Source organism: Marmota flaviventris, chromosome 17 (assembly GCF_047511675.1).
Source record: "Marmota flaviventris isolate mMarFla1 chromosome 17, mMarFla1.hap1, whole genome shotgun sequence".
Taxonomy (NCBI): Eukaryota; Metazoa; Chordata; class Mammalia; order Rodentia; family Sciuridae; genus Marmota; species Marmota flaviventris.
Genome location: NC_092514.1, coordinates 70049546 through 70070590, shown reverse-complemented (window position 1 = coordinate 70070590; position 21045 = coordinate 70049546).

Sequence of the window (21045 nt, the reverse complement as noted above, 5' to 3'; positions counted from 1 at the left end):
TCACATGCACCTACTATGTGCAAGTTTGCACCTACTATGTGCAAATTCTTTGCCCAGGTTTGGAAATATGGAATGGAGCAAAATTGGCTTTCCGCTTTTGACAAGCCTGACTTTGTGGAGTGAGAGGCCTGTAAACCCCGAAGCACAGGCAGGGACCAGGTGTCTTGGGAGTAGAGAGCCAAAGGTGACAGCAACGTCTTCCAAGGACAGGGAGCAAAGTGCAGCAACGAGAGGCTGAAACCCAGTGCCTGGTGAGCTCAGCTGGCCGGCAGTCCTTTAATGTGCCTCCCAAAGCTGACTTGTGTTTAAATTGCCTTATTGGTGAGAATCTAGCATAGATTTTTCTTTCCGTTGGATTTCTCTGTCTTGATAGAATGCATTTTGGTCTAATGAACTTTCAGATCCTTATCATGGTAGAGTGAAGAGACTGAAATCAGATGAATCTCTGTTAAAGATAGGAGCTCTGTCACTTGAATGCATGCAAACATGGCAAGCTCTTTGTCCCCCCTTGAGCCATCCTGGTCCAGAGTTACTAATAATACTGTTCTACTTACTTGTTCATGAAGAGAAATAGGAAGCACACTTCCTGAGCATACCATCAACACTCAATGAACAATGTGGGCGAATATTGTTGTAATTGCTATTATTTTCATATATCAATCTTATCTTTCTGTACGTCTGTTTTCAAGGAAGCATGTGATGGGAAGAAATAGAAATAAAAGTACTTTTCTGACAAAAATAAATAAATAAAAGAACCCCTGAGCTGAGCATGGTGGTGCACGCCTTTAATCCCAGCAGCTTGGGAGGCTGAGGCAGGAGGATTGCCAGTTCAATGCCAACCTTAGTAACCTAGGGAGATCTTATCTCAAAATCAAAAAAATTAAAAAAATGAGTTTGTGACATGACTCAGTGGTTAAGTGCCTCTGGGTTCAATCTCTAGTTCAAAAAAAAACTTGAATAAAGATTTAAATATATTATTTATAGCTTAAATTTAAAATTTAAGACATTTAAAAAAAATAAGTTGAAGATGTGTTTAGTTATTTGAACAATGCTACATGATCTGTGACCCAGTGGTGAGGCTAAGTGGGGGACGGTGGGGGAGGGGAACTTATTTATGATTGGGGTTCAGCATGATAAACAGCTGGAGGAGTAGCTTAAAAATCAACTTGGGGCTGAGTGAAGAATAACTATTAAATTCAGAAAAATATGTGTTACTATACATTAAAAAATATTTGGTTGCTTTTATTTCCTAACAACATGATAATTGATGTTATTGACACTGACATTGGTAGCACTGTGCAATATTTCATTTAGGTCTCACAGTACCTAGCAGTATTTTGCACTCTTAATGCATGTGGAACTCAAGGCTCAGAGAAGTTACCTATCTAATCACGGTTGCAGAGGGATAAAATAACAGAGGATCCGACTCTAGACTCTTATTAATTTTCAGCTGATACGCGCTGAGCTTCTGATCCATAGCCCTACTGGGCCATTGCCAAATGGTGTCTCTGTCGGACATCTGAGGCCCCTCTGTCCTGTGACGTACTGTGCTTGGCTTTTTCATAGAACATGAAGGATGAGTTCTACATGCTCACATTTCATTCTGTCTTTATTATTTTTGCTTTTGTGGAATAAAAGAAAGGAATAGTTTTTTATCATTACTATACAGAGGCTAGTGGGATGTTGAATCTGAACTTTCCTTCCTGTTCTCTGATTGGTCAGTGGTTGGTAATCCACAAGTTCAAAGTTACCTCTTACGCAGTCTCCTTTTCTGCTGCCAGTTATCTCACAAGACGAAATCATTATGTACTCACTTCTGGGTCAAAGCCAAGGGCACCTAGAGCTCAGGAACCTTCTCCCAGGAGTGTTTTCGTCGCAACATGGTGTGGGTTTTAGGAGAGGGTGCTCTCCTACTGTGTGTGGCCTTGAAGTTCTGAAGACCACAGTCACACAGCTGCTGTCATCCTGCAAAAGCTGAAGGGCAGAAAACAAAGTAGTTCTTCAGAAAAGGGACAGTACAGACACTAAGGAGAGGGACAGAGTCTCAGTGGCTATTTCTAGATAACCCTGAAGCCAGATCTTTCAAAGGAAAATAGCTCTACCGCTTTTACTGACTATAAAATGTATTTTTGCTTATGCAAAACCAAATTCAAGCAACGCAGAAGAAAGAAACATTTAAAAGAATCTTTCCACCCATTGGTAAATGTGCTTGCGTGTCAGTGGCTGTACTTTAAGCCTCATTTAGAGCATACCTGGCCTTGCCATGCATATCTGTATTTTAATGCAAGTTTAAATGAAAATGGGATTATATGATTCCAGTTGTTATAAAATTTGCTCATGCGCTTAATATATTTTGGGAATGTTTCCATTTCAGTAACTTTAGATTATTATTTAGGAACCCATAGAATAAATGTACCACATTTTTTTTTCAACTAATCCCTTTTCAGTTTATTTTTCTATTGGATTAATGCTATGCTGAACATCTTTGCACATGTAACTTTGTATATATGTCTAAGCAACTGCTTATGAGTGAAACCTCTGGGTCTCAGAATACACACATTGTAATGCTTTTGATATTTATTACAATTTGTTCTACAGAAAAGTCTATTTTGGGCTTCCTCAGTTACAGCACTACTGACATATTGGGTCAGGCCATTCTTTGCTAAGAAGGAGAGGCTGAGCTTTGCATCCTGGGGTGATGGGCAACAACCCTGTTCTGTACCCTGCAGATGATAGTAGTGTCCAATTCCAGTTGTGACAGCCCAAATGTCCCCAGATGTGGCCAAGGGGCCTCTGAGGATCCCCACCCTCACTTCCCTGTGGAGTCCCACTGACAATTCCGATTCCCATTAGCTGTGTTATGAGTCTATACTTTTTCCGCCATTAAAAATGTAGAATTTTATCTTTTTCCACCCATGGTTGGAAAATGAAGAATTTTTTTTTTTTAAATGCATGCTTTCATTTAAGTCTGAATAATCTTAGGAGTTTATACCTTCTAGATTGAGATGCCACACAATTTTGATGATTCGGTATGCATTCACCTAGCTCTTACTTTCTAGTCCTGTGGTTCTGCTCTTTTGTTGTAGGCTAGGGAAGGACAGGGAAGGTATTGTGCTCCTCCTGCTAGAAGAGAAAGTCTGTAGAAAGGTAGAGGAGAGATAGAGGGAGGCCCATTGGATAGTGGTAGGAGAATGATGCATGGGTTTTCATAAAAATGGTTATTATGTTTGGATATCAGGGATTGAACGCAGGGCCTTATGCAGACAAGACACATTCTGACACTGATTATACACCCAGACCATGCACGGGCCTTTCATTAGACAGACCTGGATCTAAACTGTCTAGATGGCAGATATGCACTCCATGATATGGTGAGCCCCCCCGCCCCCCGTCCTATTTCTTGGCATGCCAAATAAGCACATGTGCATCGCCTAGCAAACCCATTAACAGGCATTAACAGAATAGATGAGTGGTGCCTGTCCCTGGAGGATTCGCAATTCTAAAAGTAAGAACTTGAAGGTGCTGTCAGCCGTCCTGCTGTTGACCACCAGCGCTTATCAAGACAGAATATGTGCTTCTGTGCCAGAGCAACTGGAAGAGAGTTGTGGGTTCTCATCCACTGTTAGCTTAACAGGAAGGGCGAGGTGGGCACCTAGGTTCCTCTTCTTGAACTTTAGAGACACAAGGAAGAGTTCAGATTCACCCTTATCTTTTGGAAAGCAAAAGCCAATTAAAGAAGCCACTGGTAATCCACTAAACCAAGGTAGCCACAGCTACTAGAGAAGGAGGAGGAGGAGGAGGAGGAGGAGGAAGAGGAGGAGGAGGAGGAGGAGGAGGAGGAGGAGGAAGAGGAGGAGGAGGAGGAGGAGGAGGAGGAGGAGGAGGAGGAGTCGTCATTGACCTTGTCTGCCTGGGTCCCAGAGAACAACCCACAGGAAGAGTTGAAGCTGTCACCTCCCAGGTACCACATGAGTGTCAAGCAATTTATAAGGATTCTTCCAAATGATGTCTTACTTTAAACTTTAAAGATAAAGACATCTGAAGAAGTAGACACGGTTTCCCATTTTACAGGTGATGAAACTAGAGGACTCCATGAGGCGGTGAAATGCTGGCTTCAATTCACATACTTAAGTCATTTAGCCAGGTTGGAGGTCACTCTGCCTGACTTCAGACTGTGTCTCCTCTTCTTCCTCTGCCTCACAGAATAATACGTTTAGCTCAGCCCCCCCGAGCTAAATGAGCAGGTCTGCTTACTACTGGCAATCTAAAGGGAGGCCATAGTAAATCCAGGTTCCTGAAAGTATCTGGCCACTAGCATTTTTTCCCCTTAGAACTTGCTTCAGGAACCCTTTGTTAGGAAGACATTGACAAATGTTAGTCTCAAGCATGGGTGTTGCTTGTTGTTAGTGTGTTACTAGTATCTGATTTTCCAACCCCCTTTAAGAAAACAGTGTGTATGGTATGCGATTCATCAAGTCACTTTACATTTCTTTTAACCTATGAATGTGTATTTGGTGAAGCCTTCCCTGCCCCTATTGGAAAATGGCTGTTTCACACCAAGTTTGTCTTTTAATGCAGTATTCTTGCTGCTATCTTTGACTTAAAACTATCTAAGGTGCATCTGTAAGAATGTTTACAGAAAGGGAGTTTAGCATCAATTCTTACCCAGGAAACTTTCATGTTTTCTAGATCCTTTCCTATAAGATAGCTAGATTTCAAAAATAGAAGATTTATCATTTTCCTCCATTTGATGGTGACAGCATATCCAGAATTTTCCCAAATTTTTATTTCAGCCAGACCCAAGAAGTTATGAAATATTTATTATGCATAGAACACTGTAGAAAGGCCAAGTGATATTAGAATCAGTAAGAAAGAATTACTCTTCTCTTAGTCTAAAAATCTTGTATTTTGATAAATATATATATTTATAAAATTTAAAAATGGATATATATATATGTAAATTTATTTATACATATATAAATTTATTTATACATATATAATATACATACATACATATATAATACATATATAATATACATAGAAATACATATATATATATGTTGTTATATATATAATTTATATATGTTGTTATATATATATAACAACATATATAAATTATATATGTATTTCTATGTATATTATATATGTATATATGTATATTATATATGTATATATATATAATACAATTTTCTGCTAAAGATGTGGGTCAAGCATAGGATAAACCTAAGAAGAGATACTGAAAATAACCTCTCATCTCACTGAGTTGACCATTCATAGCCTAACTCCCTCTAAGAGAAGATGGGCTATGAAACCACCTTGAAAACCAAAGTTATGTTTCTCTGTAGCAAAAGCCTCAGAGGATAGTAAAGCCTTGAGCCAGCATCTCCAAACCAATGAGATTTTCTGGACATAGTAAGATTGGCCCAGGGTAGAGCCTCCCATGGTGCCAGTGTTTATATGGCAAGGCAAAGAGCTTCCTTGGTTCTATAGGACTTAAAATCCTAAAACTGTTACGGGGTAAAAGACATGTTCAACATTCTTTTTCCAAATCCCACACATTCAAACAAGCACAAATCTGAGACGCATGCACCCTGCTGGGAATCCGTGCCCTATGTGCGGGCGCTGACTACTCCCTCTGGAATTTGCTCGTGTGTAGGAGGTATGAAATATATTAGTTTTTGGAAACTGGATATCACAAATGGACAGGTAAGGAAACACTAGCAAAGTTAACATTTTAAAGAAGTTACTTTGAGGATATTTGGGAAGAGTAAAGCATTTTTTGAAACTGAATTTTAAGTACTTAAAATTAGAGTAAACCTTGTCCTGTTTGGTTTCTCATACCTTCATGCTTCAAGAGGCCCATAAGCATGGTCATAAATTTTGGAATGGAATAAGCACAGAGAGTTCTCATCTCCCTTGTGGAAGCCAAGAAAAGTGTGTGTGTGTGTGTGTGTGTGTGTGTGTGTGTGTGTGTGTTGAGCCCCGTTGTTAAAATAGCTGAGGTAAGATCAGAATATGTGCTTTCTAATTTCTGATTTTCTGGTGCAACCTTGGGGATATTCTTTATGTCGTGCAGACCTGCCTTGTTTCTCTATTCGCAAAACAGGAGGAAAAATGCCCATCAGAGCCAGTGTTACAGAGAGTGGAACACAGAAGTCAAAATGGCAGGTTTGGGCCAATGGTATAGGACTTTTTATAGAAATTTTATGAACCAATTAAAAGTATATTCATGGAAAAGAAATGGAAAGAACCACAGGGGGAAAATGTGAATTTTTTCAGTGGTTGAATTTGGATGATTTTTGCTTCTTTTAAAAATCTTCATTGTAGATTTTTATTCTGTTTGGGAGATATAAATAATACTGCAGTTCTACTTGCAGTAAAACTAAGTAGCTCCTGTCAGAAGTCCTCTTGTCCTATGACCAGTACTTCTAGAACTATGAATTCTAGAATACACAAAATGCAAATAAAGAACACACTAGAAGTGACCAAAGGCAACTGGAAGAGGAAGGCGCTGATGTTTGAGGAATAACGAGAGCATTTGGTGAATCTGCCATTTTCAGGAGTTTTAGCCTGAGGGCAGGCCCCCATCTACATTTTGGGAGCAGCTGAATTTCAAATCCCAAACTCTCATTCATACTGGCAAATATGAAGAAAGAGTCTGGGGTGTTCATACCATTTAGAAAGTAAGAGGGGAGAATTCCAGAAAGCGGAAGTCTTAGATTCTATATTTAAACTCTTCCCTAATCTCTACTGATGCCTGAACTACATATGGTCAGGGAGGACTCCAGGTAGCTCAGCCAGTATTTAAAATGTGAACTTGGACTTCAGAGAATGAAATTTTGAATCAGCCAAGTAATGCTAAAAAAGACAAAACTACCTTAACTTTGCCTGTTCCTGGTCCCCGATGGAGCTGATTATATGTCATAACAAAGATGCAGATGAAGGGAGAAGGAGAAAAATACATTCTGCCCTTCTATGTGTTGCTATAATAAAGATTGCTTGGCTGGGTGTGGTGGATCACACCTGTAAACCTAGTAACTCTGGAGGCTGAGGCAGGAAGATTGCAAGTTTGAGGCTAGCCTTAGCACCTTAGGGAAGCAACTGAGCAAGATCCTTTCTCAAAATATAAAATTAAAAGAAAATAAAAAGAACTAGAAATGTAGCTCAATGGTAAAGTAGCTCTGGGCTCAATTCCCGGTAACAAAAACAATAAAAACAAAACAGATTGCTTGTACATTTTTTGTACAAGTCAATATATTTCAGAGAAAAATGAACTTGATCTCTGTAGCGTTTGATTTTAACTGTTCAGGACACAAACGAAAACTACTTTACATACGAAGAAACAAGAAAATGTAAGTTATCCCCTGTGTGTGGCGGGGGAGGGGCAATTTATAGAGACTCATGTCAAGATAATCCAGAAATTGGAATAGATTCATAAGAATTTTAAAGCAACTGTCTTACTTATGATCGACAAGTGAAAGAAAAACATGCTCATAATGAATAAGCAGATAGAAAAGATAATTTGAGATAAAGGAATAGGCCAGATAGAGAAAAACTATTCCTAATAGAGAAAACCTAGAAATAACATCCACATTTCTTCATCAAGAAGCTGTTTAAGAAATTAAAATATTTTAACATGTATTTGTTTAAAAGTTAGCTGATGTGTAAATATCTATTATCAAAAATACATAGCAAAACCAGGCCCAGTGGCACACACCTATAATTCCAGCGGCTCAGGAGGCTGAGACAGAAAGATCACAAGTTCAAAGCCAGCCTCAGCAAAAGTGAGGCACTAAGTAACTCAGTGAGACCCTGTCTCTAAATAAAATACAAAATTGGGCTCAGGATGTGGCTCAATAGTCAAGTGCCCCTAAGTTTAATCCCTAATACCCCAACCCCTGCAAAAATACGTAGCAATAGAAAGAGAAAAGTGATAGAATAGAGTTAGAAGAAGTAGTGGTACTATTAACAATAGCAGTGTAAGCAATTTTTCATGTTTGCTGCATTCTGTGCCCAGTGCTAAGTAGTTCTGATATCCCATTTAAAACTCCAAGCATACTATTATTGTCTCAGAACACACATTAGAAAACTGAGGAACAAAATTTTTTTTTTTGGTACTGGGGATTGAAGCCAGGGTTACTTAATCACTGAGCCACATTCCCAGCCCTTTTTATGTTTTGTTTTGAGACAGGGTCTTGCTAACTCCTTCGGGTCTTGTTACATTTCTGAAGTTGGTCTTGATCTTGCCATCTTCCTGCCTCAGCCTCCCAAGGGGCTGGAATTCGAGAAATTTCCTACCTTACTCATGGTCTCACAGCCAGGAGGAGTTTGATTCTTGCAACCTCCACACACTGAAACAGCAACTTGGTCAGAACTGAAACCAGGATCCTGAAGGAGCAGGGCCAGTGTCCTCTTGTTTAGACAACGGTTCCCACCCAGTGTGTGTGTGTGCAAAACTGAAGGAGGCAGTTGCTGGGGAGGTAAGTAACCAGGGTAAAGCATTGAATGTTAACAGAAGAAGAAGAAGACAAAAAAAAAAAAAAAAAAAAGAACAGAGGGAGGAGGGGAGGGAGGAAAAAAGACAAGAGAAACGTGTTTCTAAGGTTCTTACTGCAAATTTCTCCAAGGTCTTAGTTCCGTGTTCTTCTCACAAAAAGTGATAATCGTACATAAGAGAGCAGCAGGGGAGGCTTGTGCATAGACTGTGGTGCTAGTCTTACAGGTGTATACACTTATCTTCCTGCTTATCAAACGGGATGCGTTAATTATGGACAGATTTTTGTGGGTCACAAAAATATGTAGATAAAAAAGAATGTTGATTTGGGGACAATAAGACAATGCCATAATTTGAAGTCATCCAACACACAACAGGGCATTTAATAAAACAAAGGTCAGTGACTTTGAGAACCCACTCGGAAAGCAAAAGGAGAAGAGAGCAGGGAATCGGCTGAAGTTTCAAGGAAGCGTATGCATGGACAGGGGAGAGGAATTCAAACTGGACTTTAAAGAATAAAGAAAGAAAAACACTGTCCCTCCCCTTGCTCCTTTTCCTTGCTCCCCCTTGGTCTCCTCTGGACACACGCCCGTTTTCTTTCCACCCCACAACACAGTGTTAACGTGTGTTTTGAAATTATAGACAGATGATATATATTTCTCAATAACAGAAGGGAGAGAATAAGTTTACCTAAGGTGCTGTGGTTGGAGAAGAGTCGAAGATTTAAAAGCAAAAATCAACTGACACAAAGGGAAGATGTATCGCCAGTCCTCAAGGAATGACAGCTTCGGTGAGTAGATGAGCTCACTTTTGAATCTTATAAAGAACTTTCTGGCCTTTTTATAAACTCTTGGCTGAGAAGTATATTCGAGTTTATGAAAAAGGGCATGTTGGTTTGTAGAAGGGGAAGGATAAACACTCTAAGCAATACTGACCACCAAATATGAAATATTTGTGGGCACATTATTACAAAGTCCAGTAGCAGTGGGTGGCAGAGTGATGCATGAGGTCCCGAGCGGCAAGGAAAGCAAGATGGCGTGCCACTTGTTCACCTCAAGAGAAATGGTGGAATAGCTGCACGGAGGAGGACCGCCAGATCACCCAGGGAGCATGGACCAGGACCAGACCAAGTCTCCTCCGGAAGACAAGGAAGCCTGTGTGCAGGAGTCAGGGAGCTGTGTGGGCAGGACCCAGCAATATGCACTTTTTCCATGTTTCCAAAGAGTATAGAGAGAACGTTTGGAGAATAAGCCCCCAATGGCCTGAAATCACAGACTTTGTCTGTTTTCGTTTGTAGAACGTGTCCAGATTCATCCTGGGAGCCTGGGGAAGTCTTCACGGACAGTTATTTCTCTTTTATTACTAGCCATCATCTCCATCCAGCAATTAATAAGTCCTGTCCACTTTGATTCTTTAAAACCCTTGAAATCCACCCAACATTCTCACTGGTCGAATTCAAGCCCTTATGATCTGCCACCCACATTGCTGGGATACAGTGTAGAATAATCTTGTAGACAAGGCAAGTCAAATTAGATCTTGCTGGCTTTCTACTTAAGTTTTTTCAACAATTCCCCCATTGCTTTCAGGATCAGGTTCCCCATCATGACTGCATTTATGTCTCTTAAGATCTAACCTATACCTGGTTCCATTCCCTTCCAGCATCAAACCTTGTCAAATCCATATGCATTGACATGTATGCTCAGACATAGATGCACACATAGCCTCTATGTTAGGAGACTGCAGAGCTCCCTAAATAAGATATGGTCTGCCTTGTTTTAGCACATGATATTCTGGCCAAGAAGGTTGTTGCTACTCTTCTCTATCTGAAATCTCAACTCAGTGCAATCTCTTGTTGGAGATGTTCTCACAACAGACTACCCAGTGATCATCTCTATCACAGTGCTAATCAGTATATTAAGATTATAGTTTAACTCATCTGTACTCCGTCGTGTGGCTTGAGCATGTGCAGAACAAATATTGTCTCCTTAACTCTCTCCACAGGTTTTCAGTCACTGTATACTAGCAGATGAGTTGACACAGCTCCTCTTTGCTTAAAAGAAATTTGAAGCAATTCAGAAAAGCGATACTATTGGACAATTGTTGTAGCCAGCTTTTTTTTTGCTGCTGTGACTAAAAGGATCTGACCAGAACAAATGTAGAGGAGAAAAGGTTTATTTGAGGGTTTAGAGTTTCAGAGGTCTCAAGCTATAGACAGTAGGCTCCATTCCTAGGGTCTCCAGGTGGGGCAGGACATCATGGCGGAAGAGTGTGGCAGAGGGAAGCAGCTCACATGGTGATCAGGAAGCAGAGAGAGACTCCGCTCCCCAGATACAAATATATACCCCAAGCCACACCCCAGTTCCCACCTCTTCCAGCCACACCCTACCACTTCATTTACACTCATTAATCTCTATCGGGGGACTAAATCACTGACTGGGTTAAGAGTCTCACAACCCAATCATTTCTCCTCTGAACCTTCTTGCATTTTCTTACACATGAGCTTTTGGGAGACACCTCACCTCCAAATCATAACAACAGTGCTGTTTAAAAATGGTAAGTTGGTATCTCCTAGACGATTCATCATGATTATCTGAGTGTTTTCAATATATCATAACAAAGTATCATATACAAAAACAAGGGGAGAGGGTTAGGATGTCTCAGTGTCTTGAGGTTAAAACACTGGAGTGAGTGACTTAATGAGTGAGAGGGGAATCAGACTAGATGCCACACAGGAGTGCTTTTGAAAATTCGCTTGAGTTCCATGAAGATGGCATGGAGGGCTTGCCCACTGGTATTGTTTGTGGAGGTGCAGCGCTGATCTGGGTGTATTCAGAGAGAATTGAGTGGCATGTCTCTAGTCTCTGAATTCTGCCATAGGGTTTAGAGTATAGATCAAATACCTCCTCACCCCCATGCCTCTTTGCTTAGGTTTTGTAAAAAAGATGCAGTTGATTGGAAATATGTTTTTTTTTTCTTTCTCTCTCTCTTTAGGGAATGGGAGCAAAAGCGCTCCGTGGCCATTGTTTCTGACAGTTCATTTAATGTAGATGAAACAATCCATTCATTTGGTGAATCCCCAGAATCAATGGTTTCCACTTTGTACTTCTTGAAAAATATACAGTATTTCAGGCCTCTGGATTTACATTCCACAGACTTTCTGGTTTAATGGAATAGTTTTGGGTCCCTGGAGGGCAGGCATATGGCTCTGCAAGAGGGCTGATGGTTTTTCTAAATGTTCTCACTTGGAGCAGTTTTGTGAAAAGCTCTTTGACATATATGTAGAAGAAATGCTTCGCAGGGGACATTTCTGAGAAAAGTTGCTTATAGGCTTGAGTCCTAGGGCTAAAATGGGGACAGTTCATCTCCTTTAGGTAGGGTTCTTGTTAACTCAGGATATTACTTTTAGTAGCAACTTGAAGAAGATCTTTCTTTGAATTAGAAATCCCTAAAAACTCTAATTTTTCCTTCTGTGTCTAATTTGGTATTTGTGTAATTGAGTATTTAGCACACCAAAAATTAACAGAAAAATATCATACATGGGGTGGGAGGGAATTTATCCATTAATCATTCCCTCACAAAAATAGGATGGTCTTCTATTGTATTTTATGATGATGTTATGATCGGGTAGTTCTATCAGGGGTAATTGCTGCCACCAAATTCCTTCCAGATCTGTATATTGGATAACTGTTAGCAGTCTGGCTACTTTGGAAACAGATGTGCCATGAGTGACCCATTAGTGACAAACCTCTGGCATTTCTAGATTAAAAATTCAATGCCAATTTTAGAGAAAAATGATACTGTATGGACAGTGAAAAGTTACAATGAAGGACACCATCCCTTTTTATAGAAACCATCTCATGGAGGTTTTTTTTTTTTTTTTTTTTAGAGAGAGAGAGAGAATTTTTTAATATTTATTTTTAATTTTTGGCGGACACAACATCTTTGTTTGTATGTGGTGCTGAGGATCGAACCCAGGCCCCACGCATGCCAGGCGAGTGCGCTACCACTTGAGCCACATCCCCAGCCCCGAACTCATAGAGTTTTAACAAATTTCTCTATACAATTAGAGAAAGGGGCCTATTATTTTTCCTCTACATCATTATTCTTTTACTAACTTTTTAAAATTAATTTTTCTAAGAGTGTTATTCTCTCCTTTATTAAATGTCTCCAACACAGGTAGTGAATGCCTTCACATTTATGTCGGCATAGAGTTATCTAGATATGTAAATGGTTCATTGTCCCACCTGAAATGTAAACTTCCTTAAAACTGAGTTTGTAGTCTAAATCAGTTGACAGATGCCATTTTAATTGGGAAATATGAAGAATTAACCTTGAAAAAATACTGGCATGTGTCATGGTTTGAATATGAAGTACCCCCAAAGTCTCAGGAGAAAATGTAATAATGTTCAGAGGTTAAAAAAGGATTAGATTATGAGAACCATAACCTAATCAGTGGACTAATCCATTTGATGGATTAATAACTTAAAAGGATTGCTGGGCTGTGATGTATCTGTAGGCAGGATACAGGAAGTAGGGCATGGATTGAGGAAGTAGGTAACTGGGGGCCTTCCTAGGGGATTATATTTTCTCCCTGGCTCCTCTCTTTGCTCTTTCTATGCTCTTCAGCTGCTGTGAACTGAGAAGTCTTCCTCTGCAATACCTTCCACCATGACGCTCTGCCACACCTTGGGCCCAGAGCAATGGAGTCTGCCATTGAGTCAATACCTAATGACACATTTGTGGACATCAATGATCTGAATTAGGAATCCATTTTGTGGGCTTCGGAAACTTTCAGAGAAACCCACTAAGTCCTTCCATGAGAGGAGTTACGATTTCAGAATTTCAACTGCTGTTGAGAGTAGGAACTCAACAAAACTCTTCGAAGGAAGAGAAAGAAAAGCAGAACGAGATTCCTTAACCACAATTTGGCCCCAGCCCTTTCCCTTCCACTGCCATCATGGATTGCCTGATCAGTGGCTGGATGGCTATTGGAACTGCCAAAGACCTTGGCGATGCTCCTTTCTCCGGCAGTCTTCACGCCATCACGCCATCCCATGACTTCCCTAAAATAACTGCCAGGTCCCCAAAACAGCAGGTACAGCCCATCTAACTCTACATGCAATAGATCAGTGTTTCTCTTGTGTGGCCTCCAGCTCCTCCAGAATGCTAACAACGTGGTGGAGAGAGAAGCAGCAGACGACAGGTTCAAGACCGCCTGGGGCCGATGCAGCAGGAATGCCAGTGAGCGGGCCCCACAGATACTCTCGAGGTGAAAAAAGGACCTGCCCCATCTGACCCAGGAGGCGTCCCGGCATGGCTCTTCCCTCCTAGACATGCCATTTGTCAGGAGGATAAGCTCTCAATAGGGAGGAGTTTATAACTTGACCTGGGGGTTCAAGCGAGCATCCTTTCTGACTGTGGATTTCAAGATACTTCCTAGGCGTTTTCTTTGTGAGTGTCCGGCTGTCGGGGGACAGCCGGAAACCTTTATGTGAACTCCCCCACTCAGGTTGGCAACTGACAAGCAAGAGTCTGAACTTCTGGGGCTCAGTGACAGGAAGCTTGGTTGAAAGGGGCAATGCAGGTGCCCCTCTCACCCTCACCTCAAATGCACCAAGACTCTGGCGCCTCCAAGATTGGTTTGGGACTCTTACAAGACCAGCCATTCTTGGGGAGGTTTCCAAGAACTTCCTGTTACTAGTCAGGCAAAAAAAGAGAGATGGAGAAAGAGTAAAAACAACTTCATTTCTTTTGGGGAATTCAGCATAATTTCTGTGGTCCAAGACGGAGTCAGAAAATGCCAAGCTTGCAATAAATGTCACCTTTTCGGTGGTGCTGTGGGTGGACAGATGGTGAGTGGTGCTATTGGTGGTGGTGACGGGGGTGGTATGGAGAAAATCTTTCATCAAATTTTTGCAGAATAATTTCAATAAGCAATTCTTTGACATTAGCAAATGTCTACCCATTCCAGATTTAAATAGTGGCTTCTCTTTATGGTCTTGAGCTTAACTGCATGATCACGTACTTAACATTTTCTGGAACGTTTAAACAACATACTAATGCAAGAAATTTGTCTAGTAGGTTCTCATGGAATTGCTGCTTTCAGCACTTTCTTCAGGATCTTTAAAGAAAAGAAATAAAGATAAGGTAAAGGGAGTCTTTCTAGCTATTTCAAAGTCTCTTGAAAGCCTTGCTGTAGCTTCTATTTTTCGTGAAGGGAAAGAATACTGTTAAGGGTCTTGGTTACTGCTGCAGAGCTGAAGGTCAGGAGTGGCTCATATCTCCTTTTGGAGCCAGTTACTTGAATTCAAGAAATGAGTGTTCTGCCTCCTTTGCCGACCACAGTGCTCCATTTCAAAACTCACAGGAGGACTTGATGTACAGCAGCCTCACTGCACTTTAATGTAAAAATAACAGAGGTGAAAAACCAATTCTAAGAAGCTGTTCGGGACAACACTGTATAATGCATTTTTAAACAAGGTTCTTTTGGTAGCTTGGCTCTCTATTGGGACGAAAGAAAACAAATGTTGTTGACCTTGGTAGCCAGAAGTTTACCAACACCCTTCTGGGTATTTCACGGCCTCCTCCCTTTGCCCCCTGCATGTGCGCGCGCGCGCACACACACACACACACACACACACACCCTCACACATACTTTCGCATACACTCACTTGTATTTTCTAATTGTAAATGTGTGAGCTCTTCATTTCTAAGTTTACTATGGTCAAACCAGATGCAGCTAAAATAGAGAAATGCAGAAAAGAGATTGAGCCTCTAAAGGCATGTAATCCTAGCCTCCAGGAAGGACCCTCTCCATGAGTGCAGCTGAAATGTATGCAGACCCTTCTTCATCTCCACTCAATTAAGGAAACTCACCTAGCAAATCTGAACATATGAACCATTTAAAATGTTAAAAGTCACTGATGTCCTATCTAATATTTATTCATTCATTTTATGTATCCATTCACCTAGTCTTATTTTAAATATATATTGAATTTAAAATACCACCAGTTACTAAAAGTCAAGTGTGCAAAGAGGAACATAGGTGCTTTCTGATCTAGAGCATCTCCTGGTTTCTCCCTAAGAGATAGAGGTGGAGAGAGATGAACTCTCAATTACAATAGAACAGAGTGATTAAAAAAAAAAAAAACACAAAAAGCCAAGGTGCTCTTTGTGCCTAGAAGAGGGTGTGAGATTAGCACAGTCTAAAGGTGATCAAAAACAATTTCTGCAGAAAATACTGTGTGTTAAGCTATGAGGGAAGAGCTAGTCACTCAGAAGGTTTAAGGAAAGAGACCCCAAGCTTCTGGAACTGTATATACAACTTTGAGGAATAAAGACTAGATATGGGAGACCACAGCAGCTCACTGTTGCCATGGAAGGAGGTCACTAAAGGAAGGGAGAAGGTAGCAGAGAGGTCTGCAGGAGGAGCAGGAGCGGATCCCCCCAGGCCTTCTCATGAGACGTTAAAGAGTGTGGGTTAATCTTGTGGGTAAGTTGGGGTCACAGAATGATTCACACAGAAGTGTGGAGCATGGGTAAGTTTGTTTTTCAATAAATGATTTTCTGAAGAGTATAGATCTGAGCAGTGACTCACTAGTAAACGTGTACTCACTACCTGTCTGACAAAAAGTTCCTGATTAAAGCAGTGACCAGTTTCCTTGTTGTAAATATTTCCATCAGGGCAAATTTGAAACGGAGAAGTTGTGGCACCCACAGTTGGGAAGAGAGGGGCACAAGTGGCCTGCATGAGTCAGTACAGGCTGGCTCCAGCCCACCACAGGTTGGAGAGAATGGATGGGAATAACTAAAATACAGTAGGGGGTTCATCTAGTTAGGGCAAAAGATAAGATAGGCCTAAACTAAACAAAGACACCAAATCGACAGGAGGAATGACACCTTAGCTATCCTAGATGACTGAGAATGAAGAAGGAGAAACATATAAGGACAACTCCCATGTTTTTCCGTTGAGACACAAGCTTAATTGCCACCCAAGGGAGAGAAGAGTGGTGAAATACATACTTTAAATACAGGAGCAGTCAGATGTGGGATACCTGGGTGGCATGTTTATGCAAATGGTGGTGGTTGTGGTTTGGATATGAGGTATACCCCAGCAGCTCCTGTTAATGCAGAAATGTGAGGAGGTAAAATGGCTGGATTGTGAGAACTGTAACCTAATCAGCCCACCCTAGTTTGAATGGAGTGAGTGGTAACTCTAGGCAGGTGGGGTGTGGTTGGAGGAGGTGGGTCACTGGGGCTGGGGTATGTTCTTCCTGCCACCCCTTCTTCTCTCTCTCTCTCTCTCTGCTTCCTGTCTCCTCCATGAGTTGAGCAGCTCTCCTCTGCTGGACCCTTCTGCCATATTGCATTGCCTCATCAGAGCAATGGAGTTGGCCTCAGAAACTGTGAGCCCCAAGTAAACTTTCCCACTTCTAGGTTGTTCTTGCTGAGTATTTTGATCACAAAAAATAATAAAACAGTGATGCATCTTCTTTGGAATCTTGGGAGGGGAGCTAAGAAAAGGGTGGGCATTGAAGAAGATGGGGAGGCGGGGTGGAGTTTCCTGATGCAAAGCACAAATGGTTGGGATTTATCAGAAATGGCAGATGTAGAGGCATAGGTCAAGCTCCTTGCCACTGTGCCCACAGGGTCCTGGTGTAATCAGAATGCAGACACATTGGTTCTTCGAACTTTGGGGCTGCCGTTGGGGGTCCTGGAATAACACCCAGGGTTTGGACCAGCAGAAGCCCAGAAGCAGTTAACTCACGTCTCAAGCAGCTTTAACATCCCCCTCTGGGTTATGTGCTATGCAAATGTTATCATCCTTCACGTGTCTCTTAATACAGACAATTTGGAATATTAACATATTTCACAATCCCTGAGTGTATCCTCACCGAAAGGGGAAGGGAAAAGAAAATAATCTTTAGAAAGGAAGTCAAGGAGGAAAGATTAAAGAGAGTTACGGAAAATCTGCAGAGACCTATCAAGGAAACAGAATATTGAAATCTGCAGAATGAACTCCTTGTTGGTCATCAACAGAATGCCACTTCACTCAGCAATTCAGATAATCAGGCTTACAGATCAAGTCCCTTGATGTGTAAGGTGCGGGCTGTTTGGACATGGATTGTTCATTGAGTTCTGGCCAGTAGCACACAGCAAACTAACATCACTGCAAAAGAGAGTGCATGCCCTTCTTGATTGTCTTGAAGACTTGGTGATCACGTTGGTATTTCTACCCTTTAGGACAAGCTGCAGATCCACTGTGGAGATGATGCACAGAGATCAAGGAGATCCTTGCTGACATTTTGGTGAAAATCCTCTTACAGATGACTTTTATGCATTCCAGAAAACCTTGAATACATGCTGTGGGCCAGGAAAAAAAAGAAAAAAAAAAAAACCTATGTGACAAAATCCTTGCCCTTATGGAGCTCATATTCTAGAAGTGGAGACAGACACGAAGCAAATAAAGAATTGCAACAGATAGTATGTCAGAGGCCGATGAGTGCTACAGAGAAAAATAAACCAGGAAAGCAGGTAAGAGGGGCTGGAAAAAATTGCAGTTTTAAATAAGACGGCTGGGGAAACTCCAACACATACTAAAAGTTATCAGTGAGGTCTCCCGAGTCTTAATGACTGAACTCAACCAGGAACCCACAGGAAAATCTAATGCCTTGCTACTTTCTCTAGGAACTGAGTCTCATTTAAGAAGACTCTAGGGCTTGATTTTATATCCCAATTTTGGCCCATGTGTCTAGCTTATTTTGTATTTCTATTAGTTAATGGCTAAACCTTTCTTTGCTCAGTGTTCCAGAATGAATACCTATCATCAAGCTGCCATGTGTTAAATAAATGAAGCATTGGAAGTATCCCTATAACCGTTTCTGGTCTCCTGTAGTATGGAAAGGGAAATATTTGAATATTTAAAAAATTGAACCTCACACTCTCTCACCTATCTTATGTCCTTTCGTTGTAGTGAAAGAAAATAAAAAGACTCAGAGGAATTTTATTTCCTCTGCGAACAATTTCTCCCAAGAGCCTGGTGTTTCCTGGCTGAGAACTGGTTAAAGCTGAGTCCTGAACTGCTAACTTCACTCTGTCCTCCTGCCCTGGGACCTGGTTGGAAAGGTGCTCATGGGAGTCTAGGCTGTGGAGTATCTGGGGTAGAAGCAGGTTATAATGAGGTCCCCCTGGTCCTTTGAAAAATAACCTCCCTTGGATAGAATCCAAGGCAGATGTGCATAGACTGAATTTGGCAAAACTGATTTTACCAAGTATGTTCATAAGAGAGCAAATGAAATAAAGTTTGATAACTCTAATCCCGTTTTAAATGCCCGAATGGAAATCTCCAAGGATGACATCGGATAGTGGATCCTTTGGAAAGTAAATGACTCATGCCACACAAAGTATGCACCAATCTTAGTACTCACAAAGATTGGAGTATTGGGAGTATGTGTATAAGCACTATACCCCTTATTAAGATTTTGGAGATACCCGGATTATACACTGAGACATATGACAGTCAGTCTTCATTGCCTGAGATAGTTCCTTGGATGGGGATCATGTTGCCTAGAGCCGGGGTCAACAAACTTCTTCTGCTGCAATGACTAACTCTTCCACTGAAGTGCAAACTCAGCGATAGAGGATGTGCGGTGGAATGAGCCCGGCGGATATCCAGTGAAACTTGGCGGCTAAAATCCAAATTCCGTGTGATTTTCATATTCATGAAACATTATCCTTTAAGATTTTTCTTTCCATTATTGAACCTGGTAAAAGATACTCTCAATTTGCGGGTCACATAAAACTTGAGTTGGAAAGTCATGCCTCAGGGTCCTGCTTCAATGGTATTTTCCCCCAGATTCATATGATCATTGCTTGGTGGGTGTCTGTGTATTTAATGGATGAAAGTTCCAACTGGATTTCCAACGTTTCCTCTGGTCTTGTGGATCAGCCATTAACCTTTCTGACTCAGTTTATTTACCTATAAAATGAGAAGGATGGTACTTGTCTAAGGTGGGTGATATGTGAATTAAATTATATGACGTCTGTAAAGCAGGCAACACAGGGTGTACGCATAGTAACCATGTAATTAATTGACATGTTCATGTATTGTTCATGTCTACATGAGTAGGTACTTATGCTAGCACCTGCTCATTTTCTCTCTTCAGTGGAAAAAAAAAATCTTGTTCTTGGAGGTTAACCTTTGAGGGCAGATCTGCAGCTAGTTAATCTGAGGAGGACTGGTGGCCACACCATCTTCCATCTTGCTGCTGGTACTTGTCTTTCCCTGTGGCAATACCCCTAGCTGCAGAGAGAATTGATCCCTGTTGGGTCTTTCTGGCTCTTGGTGGCTTGGCCAAGGAGCTGGCCTTCCCTTTCTATGGTCATTTCAACTCACCATCGTCGGTTAAGGTCCATCAACCCTGACGTTACCAACCTACCCAGCAGGGAGTCAGTGTGTCTTCAGTGGGGATTCTCCGAGGTCCCTCCTGCCAAACACAAGGGCTTCTGAACATTTGGTTGCTGTCAATCATCCTAAAATTATAAAGGGCATACTTTGAAAGGCTACTGCTTCTGATACTTTACTTTCTCTCTTTTGCATTCTTGAAGGTGTTCCTTAAGTGAGTGTAGATAGATTGCTAGATAGGTAGGAGAACTTCTCCAAACACGAACAGATGATGAGCGCCCCAGGTCAGCATCAACAAAACAGAGTCCAGAGGTAGAGCGAGGAGACTTCAGAGACACAGGGACATCTGCATGAGGGGGCAAAGTGCCCATTGCTGGATATTATCCACTGTTGCAAGCAGGGGACTTTATAGGAAAAAATATATATATATTTTTAAAGACAAACAAATGAAGAAGGGTGGTAGAGACAGAGGGAGAGAGCAAAACAGTCCAACGTAACAGACGTTAAGCCATAGCAACAATGAGTCCCGGAACGGGGCTTGCCAGATTTCCCATGGGGAATTCTTTTTTGTGTAGTGTTTTTGCAAGTTGTGGATGAAATATTTCGTCCCCACCTCTTTTCTCTGGGTAGAGGGTTGGGTGTTGGGAATTTTTAAAAAGATTATGCACCCCTCTGTCATTACCAGTATATTCTTCAGGACACAGATACATGCAATTGCTGGTTCTAAGGGACTCCTCAGTGCCACAGTGGGTGGGAGAGAGGACTCGGGGACTTCTGTTCTTGAGGGATGTGGTTTGCTAGGTGATCAAGGACTTTCCAGCATGAAAGGGATATTTATAATGCAAGCGTCAGCCCCTCTCGCTATAGCAAACTTGAGCATTTTGTTGTACCTTGGAGGTGATGTGAAATGTCTGATGAGAAGGCTGAAGGTCCTTTGCATGGAGAAGATAGTATCTTCATGTTCAGGAAAGTCTTTCATCCCCAGGGACCCGCCAGTTGACATCTTTATCCAGGGTGTCCTTTCCACCAGCCCTGAGAGCAAACGCAGGCCGGCTTGACCAGAGTGCATGCTAATGTGCTTCCTTCATTGCTTTCTTCTCTCTCTTCCTGTTTCTTTTCTTACTTTTTAAGGAAAGATCCATTGGAA